Source organism: Salmo salar, chromosome ssa22 (genome assembly GCF_905237065.1).
Source record: "Salmo salar chromosome ssa22, Ssal_v3.1, whole genome shotgun sequence".
Taxonomy (NCBI): Eukaryota; Metazoa; Chordata; class Actinopteri; order Salmoniformes; family Salmonidae; genus Salmo; species Salmo salar.
In genome coordinates this window covers 10,143,733-10,169,299 of record NC_059463.1, presented here as the reverse complement: position 1 = coordinate 10,169,299, position 25,567 = coordinate 10,143,733, and the positions used below count along the sequence as shown (strand labels likewise).

The 25,567-nt window shown below is 41.6% G+C and overlaps 1 non-coding gene and 1 pseudogene across 1 annotated transcript; one reads left to right on the top strand and one right to left on the bottom strand.

Moving 5' to 3' along the window:
• The window catches only part of LOC106582742 (potassium voltage-gated channel subfamily D member 3-like), a 112,564-nt pseudogene that overhangs the window by 19,226 nt on the left and 67,771 nt on the right, over nt 1–25,567 (bottom strand).
• On the top strand, nt 12,365–12,419 carry LOC123729728 (U7 small nuclear RNA). The gene has a single exon (XR_006761436.1). It is a non-coding gene; the product is annotated as a U7 small nuclear RNA (small nuclear RNA).

The following is a 25,567-nucleotide window of genomic DNA, read 5'->3' as shown; positions in this document are numbered from 1 at the left end:
TGTAGGCTGAGTAGACTCGTGACACACACACACACAATGCCTGGTTGTGGGGCCGCTCATGGACAGGTGTATGTGAGGAACTGATAGAGGGGAGAATGGCTGTGGCACAAGAACAGGCACTGTCCTTGGGTGTCTGACTCTCGGGTACACACATGAAGATAAGCTAGAAGACAACTATGCTTGGCAACAAAGATGCGTCTAGAGGCTGGGACCAGCCTGCACGCCAACGATAGGCTGGAGTAAGTCTAAACCACGCTCATCCTCCCTCTGACAGGCCAGCAGTGAGCGGGAACTATCTCTGTCAGAGTATTTAATGAAGAACTTATGATGTCATTTTCAGTTCTCTGTTTGCCCTGCGAGGTGTTACAGTGAACCCGTATATACGAAGATTGCATTTACCATTTATTCTGCTTGACTAATTCTATTAATAAACAGCTGAAAATATATTCAGTAGCCTAGTGTTACATTTTGTTCTGATACCAGAATTGAATTGACGCAGCCCTAACACCAGCCTTAGTTACATTCGTCCGTTTTTGTCCAGAATATTGAGTCATTGAAACTGAAACAGTGCATCCTGAATGGAGGCAGCAAACAATGTCCCAGGCCAGCTGTGATTTACAACCTGATAGCAATATTTTTTGGACTACCAAGAAATGTATTGGTGAATTATATTAATCATGCATTGAACTGCATCTATCTATCTATGCCTTAGTGTACGCCATGGAACGTTGAGTCAAATATAACCTCTCATAGAGTTGGTTATGTAGCATAAACTGGGAATTTGATATTTTTGACTGATATTATGATTGTCTGCTTGTTCCATATCGGCAAAGTAGTTAAAACACTGTTAGTTCCACTTTAAATTTTAGGTCACCGGTTACTTTGTGCTTAAACATGACATGTTATTTGCAATGGGAAGTAATAGTTGTAGATTTCCATTGGTTGGGTTTTTGTATTCTTATGATTGGGACCTACTGGCTTATGTCCAAGTTTATGGACTGGTTATCCTTTAACATCATGCTGTGTGTGACTGCTGTCTTTCCATCGGCCCTATGCAGTGGTGAAGTGGTGCCTGGAGAAGTAGGTGTACTCAAATTTTGCTAAAAAATTCCCAAACGGGCTGCCAAGGAAAGGCACCCTGTGGGAAAAATTTGAAATGTTTCTTTTATATTTTGTTATTTTAACATTTTTTACCCCCCAATTTCATGGTATCCAATTGGTAGTTACAGTCTTGTCTCATCACTGCAACTCCCGTATGAACTCGGGAGAGGCGAAGGTCGAGAGCCGTGCGTCCTCCGAAACACAACCCAACCAAGCCACACTGCTTCTTGACACAATGCCCACTTAACCCGGAAGCCACCCACACCAATGTGTCGGAGGAAACACCGCACACCTGGCGACCGTGTCAGTGTGCACTGTGCCCAGCCCGCCACAGGAGTCACTAGTGCACGATGGGACAAGGACATCCCTGCCGGCCAAACCCTCCCCTATCCCGGATGACGCTGGGCCAATTGTGCGCCGCCCCATCGGTCTCCCCGTTGCGGCCGGCTGCAACAGAGCCTGGACTGGAACCCAGAATCTCTAGTGGCACAGCTAGCACTGCCATGCAGTGTCTTAGTCTTAGGCTGCTCCATGCCAAAACCAGTTGAGAGCTGCATGCTCTTGCTGCCTGCAGATGATATTCCGCTGAATCTAGGCTACAGTATGTGTGTGGCGCACAAGTGAAGTATTCACGTGCTTTGTGATTGTGTAGGCTACTTGTGCATGATTTCTCTACTGTACTACATACTTGATAAGTCGTATACCTCCACTACACTACTTTGATATGCATCAGAAGGGATTAAGGAGTATACGCAATGCCAACTGAAAAATAATTATACCTGCGTATACCCTCCACTACACCACTGGCCCTATGTGTTTTACAAAAAGTGCACTCACCTACATGAGTGTGGCAGTATTACCGTTGCTGTCCTTTCAGAATCACAAACCTGTCACATACTGAAGGCCTATAGGCTAAGGCTGTTAAGACATTAATGTTTCAGTCGACAGCGAAGCGGTTTCATGCGCTGACTGAATGGAAGCTGAGTTTTTTTTTACTCAGCTGGTCTAGGAAGATATTAAGAGTCCTCACTGTCCGACAGAGTACACATGTATCTGACACCGAGACAAGATCGAGACACTCATTATGTGGTCTCCAGTACTACAACACTGGGGACAGCCATGTGGAGGGTTATCTCTCCAAGGGACTGAGAGAAAAAACAGAAGGTTGTGTACAGTCTGATGGACAAAGATCTGCTACTCAACCACTAAGTATTCAAGTACTTCTTTGCTGTCGCCATTAAACTAATGATGTTTTGCGTTGATGGTGGTTTGATTGTGTGATGCTGCTCTATGGGCATGCAGATCCATGCTGCGACCCCAACAGTTTCCAGTATGGAACCTCTCACGTCTGTCTGTCTGCAGCAGGTGTCTCCGAAGTCAGGGGGGCGAGGGGTGTCGTATCCACACACACACACACGCACACACACACACACACGCACACCCACACCCACCTCGCCTCCCTACAGCCGGAAGCGGGTCATCTAATAAATGAATGGTGTTCACCTGTACCTTCTGCGCACGCCGTTTGTCAGCTCTCTGGTTCTGGTGATAGATTCGGCTAAAGTTGGACACGATGACGGGAACAGGCAGGGCGATTACCAGCACCCCGCTCAGAGAACAGATAGAACCAAAGATCTTCCCTGCGATCGTCTTGGGCACCATGTCCCCGTAACTACAGCGAGAGAGAAAGAGAGAGGGAGAGGGGAGGGAGAGAGGGAGAGAGGGAAGTAGGGAAAGATGAAATACTGTATTGGATACATTTAAAATGCAGTCTACAGTTCTGAATCTGTACGTGTGGCCGTCCAAAGGGTTAGCATCTGTGTGTGTGTGTCGAGATGCTCCCTACTGTTTGGCCTGGGGGCTAAACCCATATCAGCAACTCCCTCTTTCATTCCCAGCCCTCCCTTCTGTTTCTTTCTATGCAATTACATGTTGTTCTCTCAGTTTCCTAGGCTGGGGCTAATTTGATTACACAGGTGGAGGAAGCAGTGATAGGCAGGCTCAGTAAGAGGTGGGGAGAGGCAGCGAGATAGAGGTGCTATCTGGGCTGCTCAGGCAGGGCACAACAAAGTCATGCCAGGGGGCAATGTGCCAGGGAGGTGCCAGTGCAGGTCCCCTGTTGTGAGCTCAGGGTGAGCACTGGGGAACAAATGACTTTATCAATGGGCACTTCAGGTACAAGCTCTCATGAAGGCAAACAAAATCAGAGGTGTGTGTGTGTGTGTGTGTGTGTGTGTGTGTGTGTGTGTGTGTGTGTGTGTGTGTATTTAGGGGGGTTAGGGTGTGTGTATTTGTGTGTTGGCAGACCTATTCAGAATCAATAAACCAGGAAAAGCCCTGAAATGCAAAAACCAGTTGTAGAGTTGGGAGAATGGCTACAGACACACAGACTAGGTGCATTACACTTGGTTTGACTTGGATCCTCCCACTATTTTACTAGAGTACTCATGCCAGACACATCCTTTGACTTAAAGGCCCAATACAGCCATTTTTATATCAATATCAAATCATTTCTGGGTAACAATTAAGCACATTGCTATGATCGTTTTCAATTACAATGGTCAGAAATGAACAAAAATAGCTTCTTAGCAAAGATCAATTTCTCAAGCCCAGAATTGAGCAAAGACTGTCTGGGAGTGGTCTTGGTGCGGAGCGGAAACTGAAAACTAGCTCATTTACCGCCTGGTGTAGCCACCATGCAGGCCAAAACTCCATCTCACCAAATTTCATGTAGTCTTTTCAAAAAGCTCTTACACTAAAATGGCATTACCTTATATATACATATTTCCAAACTATAAGGTTGGAATAATACTGTGAAATTGTGAAAATTATGATAATGCCCTTTTAGTGTAAGAGGTTTTTTTAAATACTACCTGAAATTTCTGCTTGTTTTGGTAAGATGAAGTGCACTGGGCCTTAAAACTTTCCTCCCCACTGCTTCCTGCAGAGATTGGACTCCTAACAGGTAGCCCATAGGCTGTTGACTTCACTGCCCCTCAGGGGACTCTCCGGGCCTGAAGGAACACCACTGATGTGGGCGCTGGCATCAAACTTTTCCCGATGGGCATTGTCTCACACTCCCTCTCCATTTCCAAACATCCTGTACGGCCTGTCATCTGCAGACTCCCCCTGCCTACCACTGTTAACTGCCCACCGACTTCCAACCTCTGGATTATAGAAACACAATTCTGCCAGCTGTAGAAATGTGTGTGAGCAAAAGTGATGTTCCCTCAAATCTTTCCTATCCCTTTCTGCAGTATTTGAAGTTGACATTCTCCTTTTCTCTGAGCTAAATGGATGGCAATGGTATGCTTTAATAATAACTAACAGGTACTCCTAAAAAAAGATAGCTTTCTTCTACTTTCTGCCTTGTGCTCTTTTTCAGAGTCAAGCGTTTTAAGTAAAACCTTTAAGAGCTCTCAGCCGCTACGCTATCTGTCGCCTACCACCTTTCCATATAGTGCACTACTTTTGACCGGGGGTCTATGTGCAAATTATGGGCTCAGGGCTAAAGTAAAATATACAGAATAGGGTGTCATTTGAAATGCAGCCAGAGTCATAGAATCCTTTCCCATCAATCGCTCAGCTGCCAGAATGGAGTCTCAGAGCTGCAGCATCTCTGAAGCTTCGAGACGGGCAAGTTGTGTTGTGTCCTGGCTGTCAAGTGGTGGATCTCTCAGTCCGTGCTCTCTGTCTTTCTGTCTGTCACTCTATTATTGATGACACCCCCTCGGCTCTCTCTCTGCATGACAGCTCTACAGTCAGACAGAAATGTGAAAAAATAACCCCTCACGAATAGTTGTTTTCTCTCTCCCTCGCTGGGTTGAGTGAAAGAAAAGTAGGCATTTTGAACATTCCTGGCGGTTATGATCGGGTCAATTTAATTTCCTTACTTTTAGACTTCTTTTAGACTTACGAACCAACCATTTACAAAACGGCAACAATTATATTGGAGGTGGCTTGGAACTCAGGGCTAAAGTAGTTCAAGGGAACTGTGAAACAGTAAAGCCAGTACTGTGAAGCAATTTGACTAAACTACAGTGTGATTTTCAGAGACAAATACATGAACGAGCATCAACTCGACAACCATGGAAGATGACAGAAGGAATTAGGAGAGAGATAAACAAACAGCTACACTGAGAGAAAGAGAGAGGGAGAAAGAGAGCTCCTAAACCACATTGTGAATGTCACTGGAATGGAACCTCATTATAATCAAGTGATTATAATTCATCAGGAAGTTAGCAGCTTGTTTTATGATGGAAAGAAAGAAAATTAGACATTTGAACATGCTAATTTATCCAACTCATACAGGTCAATAAAGTGAACATGTGACAGAGCGAATGGTCTATGGATAAGATTTTTGAGCAAATTAGCTTCTTCGGACATAATTTTTACATTTTAGTCATTTAGCAGACGCTCTTATCCAGAGCGACTTACAGTAGTGAGTGCATACATTTCATGCATTTTTTTCCCCCTTTTTTTTGTTCGTACTGGTCCCCCGTGGGAATTGAACCCACAACCCTGGCATTGCAAACACCATGCTCTACCAACTGAGCCACACGGGACCTATTATATTGGCATTGTGGGATGATCCATATTGGTATTTTGTATTGTATTATCTTTACAGAGGAATGAGATGAGGATGATGGGGACGAGGAAGTAAATTGTGAAGAAATGTATTCAATCTGTGTCCGAATTTTATTCGTCCAATTTCTTGGTCTTCCATTAAAGAAACGTCTGCAACTGTTTCCACATCAAAATTGAAATCGTTTAAAGTGGGTTCCTCTTGATTGCATTCTGACAAACATTAAATTATCTAAATTGAATAGGTCGCAGCATTTCAAAAAGACACAGCACAACCAAAACAATCCATTTAACTCACTGATTACAGCTTGTTTGGGGACCGAATGAAAGCAGTGGAGATCTATCAAACATAGTTACAGCTGTGATGTGCTTAAAGATGCAGTCTGGGATCTTAAGCACTAACAAATTCGTAACATATTGGATAAATTGGATGAAGTAGGACACAAATGTGCACAATTTTCAGGGACCCGTTTTTGCTCGTGAACACTACTTTCAAAACTACTAGCTGGAATTATAAACTGCTCTGGAGCATCACTAATGATCAAAACTCTGTTGCCATCAGTAGCCAATCCGGACACCTATCCAAGACATGGGTGTGTCATTGTCATTGGGATTTCAACTACTGTGACAAGTAATCATACATCCTCACATACCATGAGAGTTATAACAGACTACCATGAGAGTTATAAACATAGACTAGCATGAGAGTTATAACATAGACTAGCATGAGTTATAACACAGACTAGCATGAGAGTTATAACACAGACTAGCATGAGAGTTATAACACAGACTAGCATGAGAGTTATAACACAGACTAGCATGAGAGTTATAACAGACTAGCATGAGAGTTATAAACATAGACTAGCATGAGAGTTATAACATAGACTAGCATGAGAGTTATAAACATAGACTACCATGAGAGTTATAACACACTACCATGACAGTTATAACAGACTAGCATGAGAGTTATAACAGACTAGCATGAGAGTTATAACAGACTAGCATGAGCGTTATAACATAGACTAGCATGAGAGTTATAACATAGACTAGCATGAGAGTTATAAACAGACTACCATGAGAGTTATAACATAGACTAGCATGAGAGTTATAAACATAGACTAGCATGAGAGTTATAAACATAGACTAGCATGAGAGTTATAAACAGACTACCATGAGAGTTATAAACATAGACTACCATGAGAGTTATAAACATAGACTAGCATGAGAGTTATAAGACTACCATGAGAGTTATAAACATAGACTAGCATGAGAGTTATAACATAGACTAGCATGAGAGTTATAACATAGACTAGCATGAAAGTTATAAACATAGACTAGCATGAGAGTTATAAACATAGACTAGCATGAGAGTTATAAACATAGACTAGCATGAGAGTTATAAACATAGACTAGCATGAGAGTTATAACAGACTAGCATGAGTTATAACAGACTAGCATGAGAGTTATAACAGACTACCATGAGAGTTATAACATAGACTAGCATGAGAGTTATAACAGACTAGCATGAGAGTTATAACAGACTAGCATGAGAGTTATAACAAGGCTAGCATGAGAGTTATAACATAGACTAGCATGAGAGTTATAACATAGACTAGCATGAGAGTTATAAACATAGACTAGCATGAGTTATAACATAGACTAGCATGAGTTATAACATAGACTAGCATGAGAGTTATAAACATAGACTAGCATGAGAGTTATAAACATAGACTCGCATGAGATTTATTATAACATAGACTACCATGAGAGTTATAACATAGACTAGCATGACAGTTATAACAGACTAGCATTAGAGTTATTATAACATAGACTAGCATTAGAGTTATTATAACATAGACTAGCATGATAGTTATAGCATAGACTACCATGACAGTTTTAACATAGACTACCGTAAGAGTTATAACATAGACTACCGTAAGAGTTATAACATAGACTAGCATGTGAGTTATTATAACACAGACCAGCATGAGAGTTATAACAGACTACCATGGGAGTTACTATATCATAGACTAGCATGATAGCTATAAGAGTTATAACATAGACCACCATGAGAGTTAGAACATAGACTACCATGAGATTTATTATAACATAGACTAGGATGAGAGTTATAACATAAACTACGAGGAGTTATAACAGACTCAGATGAGACTTATAACATAGACTAGCATGAGAGTTATAACATGGACTAGCATGAGAGTTATAGAATAGACTACATGACAGTTTTAACAGACTACTATGAGTTATAACATAGACTACCATGAGTTATAACATAGACTACCATGACAGTTTTAACATAGACTAGCATGAGTTATAACATAGACCAGCATGAGAGTTATAACATTGACTAGCATGATAGCTATAACATAGACTAGCATGATAGCTATAACATAGACTAGCATAATAGTTGCCTAGTTAAATAAAATAAAGAGTTATAATATAGACTACCAAGAGAGTTATAACAGACTAGCATGTAAGTTATTATAACATACACTACCGTTCAAAAGTTTTTGGTCACTTAGAAATGTCCTTGTTTTTTGGCCATTAAAATAACATCAAATTGATCAGAAACACATAGTACACATTGTTAATGTTGTAAATCACTATTGTAGCTGGAAACGGCAGATTTTTTATGGAATATCTACATAGGGGTACAGAGGCCCATTATCAGATACCATCACGCCAGTGTTCTAATGGCACGTTGTGTTAGCTAATCCAAGTTTATCATTTTAAAAAGCTAAGAAAACCCTTTTGCAATTTCACAGCTGAAAACTGATGTCCTGATTAAAAAAGTAATAAAACTTTCCTTCTTTAGGCTAGTTGAGTATCTGGAGCATCAGCATTTGTGGGTTCGATTACAGGCTCAAAATGGCCAGAAACAAAGTACTTTCTTCTGAAACTCGTCAGTCTATTCTTGTTCTGAGAAATGAAGGCTATTCCATGCGAGAAATTGCCAAGAAAAGGAAGATCTTGTACAACGCTGTGTACCACTCCCTTCACAGAACAGCGCAAACTGGCTCTAACCAGAATAGAAAGAGGAGTGGGAGGCCCCGGTGCACAACTGAGCAAGAGGACAAGTACATTAGAGTGTCTAGTTTGAGAAACAGATGCCTCACAAGTCCTCAACTGTCAGCTTCATTAAATAGTACCAGCAAAACACCAGTCTCAACGTCGACAGTGAAGAGGCGTCTCCGGGATGCTGGCCTTCTAGGTAGAGTTGCAAAAAAAAAAGAGCCATATCTCAGACTGGCCAATAAAAATAAAAGATTAAGATGGGCAAAAGAACACAGACACTGGACAGAGATAAGGCTTTTTCTTTGCAACTCTGCCTAGAACTCTACCCAGACAGCTGTCAGTACAGGGTCTGCTATGATCATTTAATCACTGGTAAATCAAGTCAGAATTTATTTTTCCTATAACTCACTACAGTAAGTTAGCTTGTAGTCTAGCGATTAGCATGTGTCGCATGAGTTTCAAGTTTAGGGAAAGCTATCTTTTCACCATAAAAATGCCCCTTTATATTATAACAAACAAAGGATTGCATGCCTCTATCATCGCATTTGCAGACTCATGTAAGCCTACTATTCCTAATGTAATGAGTAGACTGGATTGTGATAATTTAGGCAATTAATAAGCGCGTAGTTGCATAGGCTATATCAGAGACGTTTCTTTCCGTTAAACAGGAAGACCTTGTCTTGAATGCAACCAAGAAGGGGGTCTTGAATGCAACCGAGAAGGGGTCCTGGCTAAAAGGGATCAAGCTTTTGTCAAATTAACGTAAAAAGTAATTTTTGTTGGCATTTTAGATAACCCTAACCCTTTTCCTAACCTTAATCTAGATGTAATCTTCATATGAATGAAAGAAATGAAACACAACCGAACACTTAAGTGCCCTGACGGTGTAGGTGACCTGAAGAAGAGATATTCTAACACCAGGTGTGCTTTTCATTTGTTGATGTACTGCGGACCTCTATCAAGACAGCCATGTCGACTGGATTTGCACTGTGAAGACGAGCAATGCTGCAGCAGCATCAGTTTCTACTTCTACTTCGTCCTTTTCCAGATATGAAAGGAGACATCCCTCAGTTGTACAATATGGTTTTCATACTGTATGCTGTGCTTTGGTCAATCTAAATGTATCTGTTGTGTAATTTGTGTAGAGAGCACCTTCACCTTCTCGTCATGACAAAAATGCCCCTTTAAACCATATGAATATATAAAATGTCATTTTGGAACGTGTAAAATACTATTGTTTATGATTTTGTAAACACACTGTACTAATATGCTATATTGTTGTACGGTGAAAAGAAAAGTATTTTGTCATCTCTGCTTTGCCTAGCTCCATTGGAAAAAACAATTTTTTTATAGCCCAACTATTTTCTTTCTTTTACAATTTAAACACATTTAGCATAGACAATGTAATTGTTGTGATAGTCTTAGGCAAACCATATTCAATATTACAGTAGCACATCCAAGTACCAATCAGACCTTCTGGGAGAAAAGTATCTGGCATTGAACTTGGTGGTAGTAGTTGTGTGTATGTTTTAAGGATTCCGTCATCTCCTGCTTCCATACATTTCACCACCTAGATTACAAGGATTGGATTTGCACTGGATTTTGCAAATCATTTCATGTCAACACAAGGCATGTTCAAAATACAGTATAAGGATTAGCCTCATATACATTATCTGCTGGTATCATTTTTAAATTGAGAACATATAGCTGAACACTATGTAAACAACGTGTGAGTTAAGCTATTCTCTGCTTCAGATGCACAATGTCAAGGCTGCATTGCAAATGTCCATAAGCCTAATGCCATCATACTGTAGGCCAGTGGTTCCCAACTCCGGTCCTCGAGTACCTCCAACAGTACAGTTTATTGTAGTCCCTGACAAACACACCTGAATCAACTTGCCAACTAATCATTAGGCCCTCTGAGTTGAATCAGGTCTGTTTGTCCGGGGCTACAACAAAAATGTGTGCTGTTGGGGGTACTGGAGGACTGGAGTTGGGAACCACTGCTGTAGGCCTATGGCTGTATCAGCTGCAAAATGGGTTCACATGGCTGATAGCCTGAATAAACAGTGACAAAACAGTGACAATCAAATAACACTTATTGGAGAGCTTATGACTGAACAAAAAAGGTAATGTTCATTTGATCATACAACACAGAAACCAACAAATTAGAGACAGATTCCCTTCCCCTCTTTGTTGGAGGATTGTGATCCGTGATGAATCAACATCAACACAAGTCCATCTTGAATAATAGTTCACAATTAAAACAAGTTTAAAACACTTCAAAGAATCAACACTATTTCACACAATTTCCAAAGTGTCCAAGTAAGCTAACTCGTATGTAAAGGTTAGACATTTTACTAACAAGTAGGCTATTATTACTAAAGGATCATTTCAGGTGAACAAAAAAAAGTCAACAACATAGGTGGCCAACCTCACTCCACCGATTCCTGATCTACGGGGGGGGACGACGACGACACAGACTTCTGTTCCAGCCCAGCAATAGCACACTTGATAATTAACTGATTAGGTTTGATACATTTAATCAGTTGTGTTAGTGCTGGGCTGGAACAGAAGCGTGCACACGCAGCAGGGTTGGCCTGCTCCAGTTGTAATAGGTTTATACATTGTGTGTGACTTTTAAACCTTTTTTTTTTTGTTCACAAAATGTGCTAACATACAGTAGGTACACATATAATCCATGTTTCCTTGTTCTCTTAGAACATTCATTGGGATCTCTTCATCTGCAGACTGGGTTTTACAGCTCTCTGTATCTGAGGACAGAAAACATCCCAAAAGAAACAGGCTGCATTATACTCAAATTAGACAGCACTGAATATTATGTTGCTATATCTCTCTGTCTTCAGTTTTTCTCGCTAGGGATGGGAATTGAAGAATATGTTCGTAATGTCCTCCCACAAAGGTACTTGCCCTATCCAGAGTAGTTTACTCTTCTTTCTGACAGCTGGAACTGCTAGCTAATCATTTCACCATATTCCATGGCTGTTAGCTAGCTATCTAGCTACAAATGCATTCAGATTTACAACAATACACAAAGATAGCTAGCTAACTAGCTAATATGAAGTTCGCAAATAGTTGATATTTAATTCATTTAGCTAGCTATACAGTATGTAAAGTTAGCTAAACTAATATAATCTTGATTATATTATCCTGAAAATAAGAATTATCACCTAAAAAAAGGGCTTTCATCATTAAAGAATTGGAACATGTGAAAGGATAGAAATAATAAGAATGTACTTTCGACAAAGCAAAGATATAATCCAAATGTGCGGGTGAAGAGTTTACCCTAGTTTACCCACAAAAAATCATGATCATATGTAGTATTTATTATAGAATTTCGTAGTAAATACTACAGTATTATCTGCAAAAAAACACTGCAATAAATACTACAGTAATTTCCGCAAAAAACTACAATGTCCGTCCGCTGAAACACTAGAATTTTTTAATGATAGTAATACTACAGTATTACATTTAATTCCACACCAATTCCCATCTCCAATATCCCAATTTGTGTCACCCATGAGTGAGAAACATACATGCCAAGTATAGACCATATATTGTGTTCCCTACAGGTTATAGAAAAGAGCAGAAACTCTAAACTAGTCATACCTACCTACAGGTTATGGAAAACATGCTCTTTTAGTATTTGTCCAGTCGGTTTTCTCAAGGAGAAAGCCCCCACTTCTATGTCAAAGATAATACAACAACAAATCACATGATTTCACGTGAAAATTCACATGTGAAAACATTTGTTTTTGTGATCACGTGAAATTCATGTTTTTTTTCTCAGTCAAGTACTGAATTTCAAGCACAGATTCAACTAAGGCTTTTTTTTTTTTCGAAAAGCCTAAGAAGGAAAAGTTTGGGTCCATCTCAGTGTGCTTCATTCTATAGCTAGAGGACTCCTGATATCTCCAGAAGTGATAAGTATCACTTTTTGTCTTAATCTGTTGTTATCTAGTACTGTCTTTTTGCTAACTAGGGCCATATATTTTAAGTGCTGTCTGTCTTCTGAGTAACCTATTTGTTGTGTGAACTACTGACTGCTCATAACTTGCAGTTGATTGTTGACACATCAACCAGGATTAAGGGAAAGGGCATTTTGTGACTGCTGTTTTGGCAATCAGTTGCTGTATTGGGAGGGGGAGTTTTTCCCTCTCCTAGGCAATCAGCAATTAGTACTCGGAAGGTGTGCTCTTCACCTCTGCAAGGCAATTAGCAATTAGTGTTAGTACTTCAGTCTCCCATTTTCTCAGCGGTGGCCATGTCACTGGCGGTCTCGTTGCAGAAACAAAGACTGTTCTGTCAAGTTGTTCTGCCGAGTTGTTCGAGGAAGGAAAGAGGAAGGCTCCACACCACTCTCTCAGTTGAGTATCTTACCTAGTTATTTTCAGATTATCTTTTGTAACTTTGTCAACTATGTGTTTTTTTTTTATACCTGTTCGCTCTTCTCCCTGTAGGCTTTACAGACGATCCCACCCCTTGGCTGCAACCCTTCTAATTTAGTGTAACCTGCACGCTCAACCCCTGTGGAATTCATGGTCTCCGGCAGCGTTTGGAACTGCCGATCTGCGGTTAAGAACGCAGAGTTCATTTCGGCCTATGTTGCCCTACTGTCCCTATACCTTTTGGCCCCAATGGAGACTTGGATCCCCCCAGAGAACACTGCTACTCTAGCTGCTCTCTCTTCATCTGAATCCTACATGTACTATGATAGACTCAATTTCCTGATGCTGGTTTAACATTTTTGGGAGCATCTTACTGGTGTCCTGTACTCGTGCTCCTGGATAGTGCAAAGTTTTTGCTCCAGGGACTGATTTTTCATCATTGAACTGGCCGGAGAAGGGAGTTGAGAAATCCGCCCATTCCCACCCCTCACACAATATGTTGAGCGTTTCACGGGCCTATGAGAAGCAGGATAGTATATGCCTTGTGGTGCCTGCAACTTATCTTCATAGTACCCCTCGCCTGGTGTTCAACCTTCCCTACCGCTTCAAAGAGGATCTTAAATAATCCCCCCCCCCCCCCACAAAAAAAAGCCTTTCGTGAACTAACACTCGCACTTAATTCATCCCCCCAATAACACTTTGCTGATAGTAAGTACATTTTTCCTCAAAAAAGTAGCTATGACTGAGAGATGTGATCATCCCACCTAGCTATCTTAAGATGAATGCACTAAATATAAGTCACTCTGGATAAGAGCATCTGCTAAATGACTAATATGTAAACGCAATGTCACCATGAGGCCATTTGTCACAAGGGTCGTGAAATGGAGACCAAGGCGCAGCAGGTAAAGTGCTCATCTTCTTAATTTATTTAAAGATAACACTTAAACAAAACGACGAACCAGTTCCGTAAGGCAACACAGGCTATACAGGAAAACAACCACCCACAAAACACAAGTGAAACAAACCCCAACTAAATATGGCCTCCAATTAGAGGCAACGACAACCAGCTTCTTCTAATTGGAGGTCCTACCAAAACCCCAACATAGAAATAGAACCTAAACCAAAAACACCGAAACACACAAAACAAACACCCCCTGCGATGCCTTGACCAAACTACAATGACAAATAACCCCTTTTACTGGTCAAGACGTGACACCATTGGTGATTTTAAAACGGATACGGAGTTCAATGGCTGTGATGGGAGAAAACTGACAACATTGTAGAGACTCCACAATAATGACCTAAATGACAGTGAAAAGATGAATACAGAATCAATAATATTCCAAAACATTAAGGTTGTATGCAACAAGGCACTAATGTAGCACCGCAACAACAAAAAAACAGCAAAGGAACACGCCTAGATGCATCACAACACATCACTGAATAACTGCCTCCTTATTTTCAAGCATGGTGGTGGCTGCATCATGGTATGGGTATGCTCGAAATAGGCAAAGACTGCTGAGTTTTTCAGGATAAAAAGAAACGGGATGGAGCTAATCACTGGCAAAATCCTAGAGGAAAACCTGCTTCAGTCTGCTTTACACCAGACACTGGGAGAGAAATTCACCTTTCAGCAGGACAATAACCTACAACACAATGCCAAATCTACACAGGAGTTACTTTCCAAGAAGACAGTGAATGTTCCTGAGTGGCCATGTTACTGTTTTGGCATAAATCTGCTTAAAGAAAAAGAATAATGGGCAAATATTGCACAATCCAGGTGTGCAAAGCTCTTCGAGACTTACCCAAGATGACTCACTGTTGTAATCACTACCAAAGGTGTTAATCAAATGTATTGACTCAGGGGAGAATACTTATCTAATCAAGATATATTAGTGTTTTATTTTTCATTCATCTTAAAAATATGCTAGAATCCTTCTTCCACTTTGACATTACACTGTTTTTTCTGTAGATCGTTGATAAAAAAAGTGACAAATTTAATCAATTTGAATCCCACTTTGTAACAATATAATGGGAAGAAATCCAAGGGGGGTGAATACTTAACTCATGAAGCTCCCGCACAGCGGTAACACGAGTTAGCCTGAAGACAAGATTAAATTGACATAGTCTGATGGTGAGAATATTATCAATTGTTAAATTGTAGACTTATATGAAGAATCTGATGAACAGCACATCTTGGAATTGACACAGAGACAAATCACCTATACTTGCCGTTCACCTCTTAAAAATTACCCCTTGAGCTCTATTTCAAAATCAAACTTTTTGTCAGAATTACAATGATTCCATATGCTGCATACACCTACACTCGATCCACTTAAAGCACAATAATACAGTATATTTAAACTCCAAATATGCCAGTCCGTTCTTTTGAAATGCATTTTCATAAAATCATAATGTTCCTTAAGACCTGCCCTTAATGAATTAATAATGAATGATCTTTGTGATGGTGTTTATTTAATGGAGTTTAACACTTGAATTCTGGGGTTTAGTATTTTTTCGTTTGTACATGTAGCCTACAACAGTGGTCACCAACCGGTCGATCGCGATCTTCAAGGCGTTCCTAGTCGATCACCAAACATTTCTGCAGAAAAGCCAACAATAAAGGCTTGTGCTCCTTTTTTTTTAATTATTTGTTTTGCGCTGTTGGTGGTAGGTGAATTTGTGCACCGGGCAGGCAAAGCGTTCCCATTCTGAACCATTTAATTTGTCTGAAAAGACAAACTCCGCCTACCGGCGGTCCAGGAGATCTGTGGTACGTGAGATGCCAAAGTTTAAAAACCAACACCAAAGGGAGACTTGTCAAGTATACAACAAGGAGCTCTTGTTTTTTGAGTGAGTTCCTGTTAAATATTTTATTCAGCACTGCCAACACTGTTTTAATTCAACACTATTAAAAACATGAACACCTTCTCCCTACTCCCACTCGCGCTGCAGCTGCAATGAATGAGTAGCCCTGCATTTGTATTATTATTAGCAGCTCGTCATGTCTATTTTAATATCGAGGAATATTTCACTTTCTCTGGTCAAAGGAACAACATGAATTTGTGTTTGAGGCAGATGCGGATGCAGTGAGACTCAAGTTTCGCCATCAGGTGGAAGACGGTGCCCTCTCTCTCTGGTCAGTCTCACCGGAGGAAAGGAAGGAGAGAGCAGGGACCGCAAGAGACTGACTCTCTCCTGCTCTCTCTCTCCCTCCGCTGAGACTAATGCAGTGTTCAAAACAATTGGGAACTCGGAACTCTGACATCTCCGACTTCAGTGCGTTCAAGACAACTGGGAACTCACAAAAAAACGAGATCCGACTGGGAAAAATTGTTTTGAACGGTCATCCAACTCAGAATTCCAAGTCGGAAACTCAGGCATCTTTCTAGAGCCCCAACTTTCCGACCTGAACACCACGACTATCAAATGCAGGTACCATCAGTCCTGTAAAATAAAAAAAGCTAATTAATGGCAAATTATTTCAAATTATACTCAGCTGTGTCTTGCAAGTGCTACACCAACTGATGACCTATTTTGTTATCAGAGCTTGAGTTTTGAAATATAATATGGCCCGAGAAGAACAATATTGGCAGGCCAGGCATATGTCATGACTTTACTTTCATTAAAGTTATTTATCTAATAAACTATGTTTAATTGTTACCCGATTTAAATGAATCATGTAACAATTAACTCATTAGGAATTGGGGCAAAACGAGAGTGGTTGTTTAAAGAGTTACCATCTCCCGAATTAATCTCCAAAAGGTCTTTACCTATCACATCCATAAAACAGTCAACGTTTCATCATAACCTCGTATCATATCATTCTGAACAGTCGTAACCTCCTGCATCTGCAAAAACCCCAGCCTTACTTATGATTTAGTACTACACAAATTGGTGTAATTATTTATTTACTAGCTAACTAAATAGTAACACAGGATAAACATACAGTCGTGGCAAGAGGTTTTGAGAATGACACAAATATACATTTTCACAGAGTTTGCTGCTTCAGTGTCTTTAGATATTTGTGTCAGATGTTACTATGGAATACTGAAGTATAATTACAAGCATTTCATAAGTGTTAAAGAATTGTATTGACAATTACAGCTTCTTTGCTGCCCTTCTTGACACCAGGCCATCCTCCAAAAGTCTTCACTTCACTGTGCGTGCAGATGCACTCACACCTGCCTGCTGCCATTCCTGAGCAAGCTCTGTACTGGTGGTGCCCTGATCCCGCAGCTGAATCAACTTTAGGAGACGGTCCTGGCGCTTGCTGGACTTTCTTGGGCACCCTAAAGCCTTCTTCACAACAATTTAACTGCTCTCCTTGAAGTTCTTGATGACCCGATAAATGGTTGATTTAGGTGCAATCTTACTGGCAGCAATATCCTTGCCTGTGAAGCCCTTTTTGTGCAAAGCAATGATGATGGCACGTGTTTCCTTGCAGGTAACCATGGCTGGCAGAGGAAGAACAATGATTCCAAGCACCACCCTCCTTTTGAAGCTTCCAGTCTGTTATTCAAACTCAATCAGCATGACAGAGTGATCTCCAGCCTTGTCCTCGTCAACACTCACATCTGTGTTAATGAGAGAATCACTGAAATTATGCCAGTTGGTCCTTTTGTGGCAGGGCTGAAATGCAGTGGAAATGTTTTTTTGGGATTCAGTTCATTTGCATGGCGAAGAGGGACTTTCCAATTAATTGCAATTCATCTGATCACTCTTCATAACATTCTGGAGTATATGAAAATTGCCATCATACAAACTGAGGCAGCAGACTTTGTGAAAATTTATATTTGTGTCATTCTCAAAACTTTTGGCCACGACTGTATACACTTAATACATTAATACAGGTCCCTAGTGTACTGACAATATGGTGGCTTGTTACAAAGGAGATGGAGGTGGGGGGGGGGGGGGCAGAGAGGGACAGAGACATAATACTTTGGGACATTTAGAAACTACTCTCATGTCACAAGTGTAGGCAAAAAGTGATTTGAGAAGAGTAGTAGAATGGTCACACTTAAATTTGCTTTACTAGATACTTTACTTAGGACAGCTAATCAGCCATACCAGTGATTGTCCAGGAGGTAACTATCGTCTCTATCTCGTGTTGAGATTTCAGAGTTCAAACTACTTTGGACGTGAGCTGCAGCTCGACACCTTTCTGGTCTGATATGTTAATTCTTAACCCATCATTTTATGCTGTTGTTCAAAAAGGGGGGTTCGTGAGGCTGACACGCTCTCTGACCTCACTCAAGGGGGCGGTGACTACTTACTTGTACAAAGTTATAGAAACAATTTCCTCTGATAGTTTCTAAGATCACATCCCTCTCTTATCAAAAACACTTTAATAATTGTTCATATTTCATACACAACGTAGAGGATGGAAACTTCGTACATGTAGTGGGTATATTTTTCAAGCATTTCCTTTAAAACATTTTTAATGACACCACAAAATAACAACCCATAGAACATTAGTGTTCATTTAGGTCACCTCTGCCCATTCCCCGCGTTCTATGTTAGAAATATTGTTCCAGTATTCGCTTTAGAACATGTCAGAGTTTTGGCGGGAAAATGTCTGTGTAGACAAAGGCACATTAATGTGTGAATTTTGGAGAGGTATGTTTATTCCTTGATTTACAACAGGGTGTGAGCTGTCAACCCCCCACCAGTCCCCCCCCCCCGCTGTGGGTGAGAGAGGGTCTGGTTGAAGTCATCCGTTGCCAAGCTGATCTGACCCATTTGGATCCTCACAGGACGGTCATGACACATATACAGTAGCCAATATACTGGGATAATTTATTAGGCCTGCCTACTGCACAAAAAAAATTTATTCATACGGAACAGTTTTTTATTAGGTAAAAACATTTGAGTGGTAGATCTCGGCATGCTTTTTGACTGCGAAAGTGATCTTTACTCAGAAAAGGTTGGTAACAACTGGACTACAGTTACATAAACTATGCTATTGTGTTCTTTAACATACATTTTCTTTCATATTCTGATGTTACCTAAGACCTTCATAAACACAATTAAATGATTATTTTTGCAATAGCATATATGAATTGTATTTATTAGACTGTTGACATCCAAAAGTCTCATTAGCTTTAATGGGGGTCTGTTGTGGCCAGGCTTGTCTAGTGTTTTTCTTATTGGTTCCTTTTTCACTCCTCGAGGTACTACCAACACAGAAACCAATCTAGTCCACTAAACGACTATCAACAAAGTGAACACAAGCTATAAGTGAAAAACGACCCTCGGGGAATTACAGGTTACACAACCTTCTGTGCTAATCGTCTCCACCTCACCATACAATCTCTCCTTTCAATTCAGCAGAGGAGGAGGAGGAGAGGGATGATGATAACAGCAAACAGAGGAAAAACACACAGAACAGGACCTTGTGTGTATCTATTATTACTGCATGTGGGGGATATTAGGATGTGTGCAACTCTTTCACCTTTGGGAGGCAGACTCATTCATCACAACCTAAGTGGGCTCCAAAAACAGCCTTGCTAAATTTGTGGCCAATGTAACACAGCTGTGTGTGGGTCAGCAGTGAGCACCAAGGACAGCGCCGCTGTAGGGTAAAGCAAGAGACACTGGAGGTCTCTGTATTGTAACCAACCAGGTATCAAACACAGGTCATTGGTGTGTCCCAAGAGCTAAGCTAAAGCTGAATCCTATAGGTTTTAGCTATGGAAGTCAACACATGTTTTCTAGTTCTACATTTACCTCCATTTGACCTCCCTCTCTATGTCCCAAAAGCTAACAAACATCAACTGTATGAGTCAAGGCCAAGGGCACTTCAGAAACAACCGGGTATCAAACCTGGGTTGTCAACTTACCACAAGACGCTGTCGGCTTGCTGAGCTAAAGCTTATTCTCTGTCCTATTCCAATCCAATATCAATGCTGCACCAGCTCCTTAACGGAGTTTTCTCCCCATCAAATTGGAAGGCATGCTGTCACACCGTATTCATTGACATTGTCAGCTATGCAATCAGCCAAGGTAATGGACCATGGTTTTCAGAGAATGTGATGGAAATGTATATTTGTCTTTTGTTTTACTCTGAGCAGTGCTCCAGAAATGCTGTGTCAGGAGTACACCCAGGAGCAATGTGTGTTGGTGCTGAACCATGCACTATTCATGCTACTGACTTCTCTTAATGCAATGGAATGACATGACTGGGTGGTGGACTGAACTATAGTAAACTCAGCAAAAAAAGAAACGTCCTCTCACTGTCAACTGCGTTTATTTTCTGAAAACTTAACATGTGTAAATATTTGTATGAACATAACAAGATTCAACAACTGAGACGAACTGAACAAGTTCACAGACAAGTAACTAACAGAACTGGAATAATGTCTCCCTGTACAAAGAGGGGGGGGGTCAAAAGTAACAGTCAGTATCTGGTGTGGCCACCAGCTGCATTAAGTACTGCAGTGCATCTCCTCCTCATGGACTGCACCAGATTTGCCAGTTCTTGCTGTGAGATGTTACCCCACTCTTCCACCAAGGCACCTGCAAGTTCCTGGATATTTCTGGGGGGAATGGCCCTAGCCCTCACCCTCCGATCCAACAGGTCCCAGACGTGCTCAATGGGATTGAGATCCGGGCTCTTCGCTGGCCATGGCAGAACACTGACATTCCTGTCTTGCAGGAAATCACGCATAGAACGAGCAGTATGGCTGGTGGCACTGTCATGCTGGAAGGTCATGTCAGGATGAGCCTGCAGGAAGGGTACCACATGAGGGAGGAGGATGTCTTCCCTGTAACGCACAGCGTTGAGATTTCCTGCAATGAACACAAGCTCAGTCCGATGATGCTGTGACACATCGCCCCAGACCATGACAGACACTCCACCTCCAAATCGATCCCGCTCCAGAGTACAGGCTTCAGTGTAACGCTCATTCCTTCGACCATAAACGCGAATCCGACCTTCACCCCTGGTGAGACAAAACCACGGCTCATCGGTGAAGAACACTTTTTGCAGGTCCTGTCTGGTCTAGCGACGGTGGGTTTGTGCCCATAGGCGACGTTGTTGCCAGTGATGTCTGGTGAGGACCTGCCTTGCAACAAGCCTACAAGCCCTCAGTCCAGCCGCTCTCAGCCTATTGCGGACAGTCTGAGCACTGATGGAGGGATTGTGCATTCCTGGTGTAACTCGGGCAGTTGTTGTTGCTATCCTGTACCGGTCCCGCAGGTGTGATGTTCGGATGTACCGATCCTGTGCAGGTGTTGTTACACTGGTGGTCTGCCACTGCGAGGACGATCAGCTGTCTGTCCTGTCTCCCTGTAGCGCTGTCTTAGGCGTCTCACAGTATGGATATTGCAATATATTGCCCTGGCCACATCTGCAGTCCTCATGCCTCCTTGCAGCATGCCTAAGGCACGTTCACGCAGATGAGCAGGGACCCTAGGCATCTTTCTTTTGGTGTTTTTCAGAGTCAGTAGAAAGGCCTCTTCAGTGTCCTAAGTTTTCATAACTGTGACCTTAATTGCCTACCGTCTGTAAGCTGTTAGTGTCTTAACGACCGTTCCACAGGTACATGTTCATGAATTGATTATGGTTCAATGAACAAGCATGGGAAACAGTGTTTAAACCCTTTACAATGAAGAGCTGTGAAGTTATTTGGATTTTTATGAATTATTTTTGGAAGACAGGGTCCTGAAAAAGGGACATTTCTTTTTTTGCTGAGTTTGTCTGTTGGTGTTATGACTATGTATAACAGTATCAAGGAAAAGCCTTAGACACTATCAAATGTTTCACTGACTATAAATGGGATGCATTTATCATCAATGCATAGCAACTACTGTCCCACAAGGCAGTACGGTGTAGCCCCTCTTGAGGCAGGACAATGGCTCAATAGAAGAACTATTTTTTTTTTGGCTAATTAGGATTTTAATACAAATTCTTCATCATTGTCAGTCGTCTCATGGCGCTGTGCAGGTCACAGGATCCACACACAGCCAGAAACATCTAGCTCATTACCATTTTAAACATTAGATGGGCTATTGGCAGAATGCCTGGCTACTTGATACATCATCATGCACCTGCTTCTATTTACTTAGATTATTGGCCATACATGTGCCATACTTTTGGCTTGTGAAAACATCGTCTGTCTCCTCTTTAATCACTTGTTACCTCAGAATCCTTATAACTTTCAACCACAAAAAGCCTAACATGTCAATCTCCATATACCATTATTTTATCAACCTCCTTTATCAAGTCCTCATTCGTGTACATGCCCATCTAAAGGCCTACAGAAAACACATTATTTACAGTCTTCACGGTGTGTTATTTAGCTAGTCGTCCCAATGATAATTCATTAGACTCTCTGTCATAGGACACTCTTCCTCAGACTTATCCAGGGTAAATCAGTGCAGTGCACTATCTAACGGGACTAAGTCAGTGTGGTACATATCACTTAATCAGTGTATTATCTGGTGGGACTAATACTGAACAAGACAACTCCTAATTGCTCCAGATGATTGAACTCATAACTAATTAGTTTCTCTTCTCTGTTTCTCTTTCCTCTCCGCTTCTAATCTTTATCTTTTATCGAAAGACTTGTACCATACAATCAATCGATGACCGTTTGAATCTCTCCGCAACACGATGGGACAGTGAACCATAAGTAGTTAAACGGGGGACTTGCCTCAGTCAGAGTTGCGTCAGGGGAAGGAAGGGGAGAACTGAAGACATGGCAATTAAGAGACAGCTTGTCCTGTTCTGCCTCTCTCTTTCTCTGTCTAATGGGATAATCTAGCAGCTTGACCTGGCTTTGCCACACACTGTGCTGATAAATAGTGTCCCCATTGAACTATTAGACGGGATCAAAAGACAGCTGGGTTTTAATACGTTAGGATCTCTTGCAGATGTAATGATGTTACAAAAACAATTCCGGTCTTTACCTGCTCACTTGAAAGGGAAATGAATCATGTTATAAGAGGATGACACCAACAATATCAGTTTGGACACTCTGATTCAGACTCACTCACAAGAATGTCTCTTGACTAGTACAAACATCTCTTTGAGAAAGCATCTCCAGAATTTGAAATAGAAGGGGGCAAAACTTGTTTAACTTCCAACAACTGGAAGTTTTAGGTCACCTCAGTCCACCGGCATCCAAAGATGTGGGCTGGGACAGTGGATTGGGACCTGAGAAATGTTGCAGGTAGGTGTTTGGGACAGGTGGCTGTTAGATGTAGATAGAGGTTTGAGGCAGGTGGCTGTCAAGAATGCAGGTCAGAGATCAGGGTCCTGTGTCTGCTGCAGATGGTGGGGCAGACGGATACTAACAAGAATGGGCCATGGTGTTCTGGTGGAGGGGGAGTGAACACACATACACACACACGCTTACAGTGCATTCAGAAATGATTCAGACACTTTGACTTTTTCCACATTTTGTTACGTTACAGCCTTATTCTAAAATGGATTTACTAAAAAAATGTCCTCATCAATCTACACACAATACCTCATTATGTCAAAGTGGAAAACAGGTTTTATGAAATTATTGCAAACATAAAAAATACAATAAATAAATACCCTATTTACATAAGTATTCAGACCCTTTGCTATAAGATTCGAAATTGAGCTCAGGTGCATCTTGTTTGCACTGATCATCCTTGAGTAATTCTACAACTTGATTGGAGTCCACCTGTGGTAAATTCAATTGATTGGACATGATTTGGAAAGGTACACACCTGTCTTTATAAGGTCCCACAGTTGACAGTGCATGTCAAAGCAAAAACCAAGCAATGAGGTCAAAGGAATTGTCCATAGAGCAATTGTGTTGAGGCACTGATCTGGGGAATGTTACCAACAAATACCTGCAGCATTGAAGGTCCCCAAGAACAAGGGGCCTCCATCATTTTTAAATGGAATAAGTTTGGAACCACCAAGACTCTTCCGAGAGCTGGCCTCCCGGCCAAACTGAGCAATTGGGGGAGAATTGCCTTGGTCAGGGAGGTGACCAAGAACCTGATGGTCACTCTGACAGAGCTACAGAGTTCCTCTGTGGAGATGGGAAAACCTTCCAGAAGGACAACCATCTCTGCAGCACTCCACCAATCAGGCCTTTATGGTAGAGTGGCCAGATGGAAGCCACTCCTCAGTAAGGCCTGCTTGGAGTTTGCCAAAAAGTACCTAAAGACTCATACCATGAGAAACAAGATTCTCTGGTCTGATGAAACCAAGATTGAACTATTCGGCCTGAATGCCAAGTGTCACGTCTGGAGGAAACCTGGTACCATCCCTACGGTGAAGCATGGTGGTGGCAGCATCATGCTGTGGGGATGTTTTTCAGCGGCAGGGACCGGGAGACTAGTCAGGATCGAGGAAAAGATGAACGGAGTAAAGTACAGAGAGATCCTTGATGAAAACCTGCTCCAGAGCGCTCAGGACTTCATACTGGGGCCAAGGTTCACCTTCCAACAGGACAACGGACTTTAAAGCCAAGACAAAGCAGGAGTGGCTTCAGGACAAGTCTCTGAATTTCCTTGAGTGGCCCAGCCAGAGCACGGAATTGAACCCGATCGAACATCTCTTGAGAAAACTGCAAATAGCTGGGCAGCGACGCTCCCCATCCAACCTGACAGAGCTTGAGAGGGTCTGCAGAGATGAATGGGAGAACTCCCCAAATACAGGTTTGCCAAGCTTGTCGCGTCATACCCAAGAAGACTCAAGGCTGTAATCGCTGCCAAAGGTGCTTCAACAAAGTACTGAATAAAGGGTCTGAATAACTATGTAAATGTTATATTTCCATTTTTATTTTATAAATATACAACAATTTCTAAAAACCTGTTTTTGCTTTGTCATTATGGGTTATTATGTGTAGTTTGGTGAGAGAAAAAAACAACAATTTAATCAATTTTAGAATAATGCTGTAGCGTAACAAAATGTGAAAAAGGTCAAGGGGTCTGAATACTTTATACTGTAACTTTTCTGATTCAGTAACTTAAAAACCTTAATAATCTACATCGTGCCGGTGAGTGTCTGGAGTGAGCGAATACTAAATGAGACAATCCGAAGCCAGCCACAGTGCAGAGGCAGTGACTGGGACTAATTGTTATTTACTTTAGTGTACTCCAGTATTAGTGACTCATGTCATGTCCCCCTTTGTCCAGGGGTGTGACAAACCACTGTCCAATCCACACCTGGCTTGTCCAGTCACCTCCCTCTCCCCAGCTCCCTCCACCACTATTTCAGTTTGAATTAAAAATGCTCCCTTCAACCTCCACCTCCCCTCATCTCGGTGAACGAGGAGAAAAGAGATGAACAGCTTCCCTGGGTTCCCATGCTGGCCTTTTTAAAAAAGCTTCTAAACTAGGTTACAGGCAAAAGTAGGCTGCCAGCGAGGCTCAGGAGACCTGAGGAGCTACTGTTGTACCACTCCAGAGGGCCCCCATCCCACTTCAGGAGTTGACAAGAAGGGAACCAG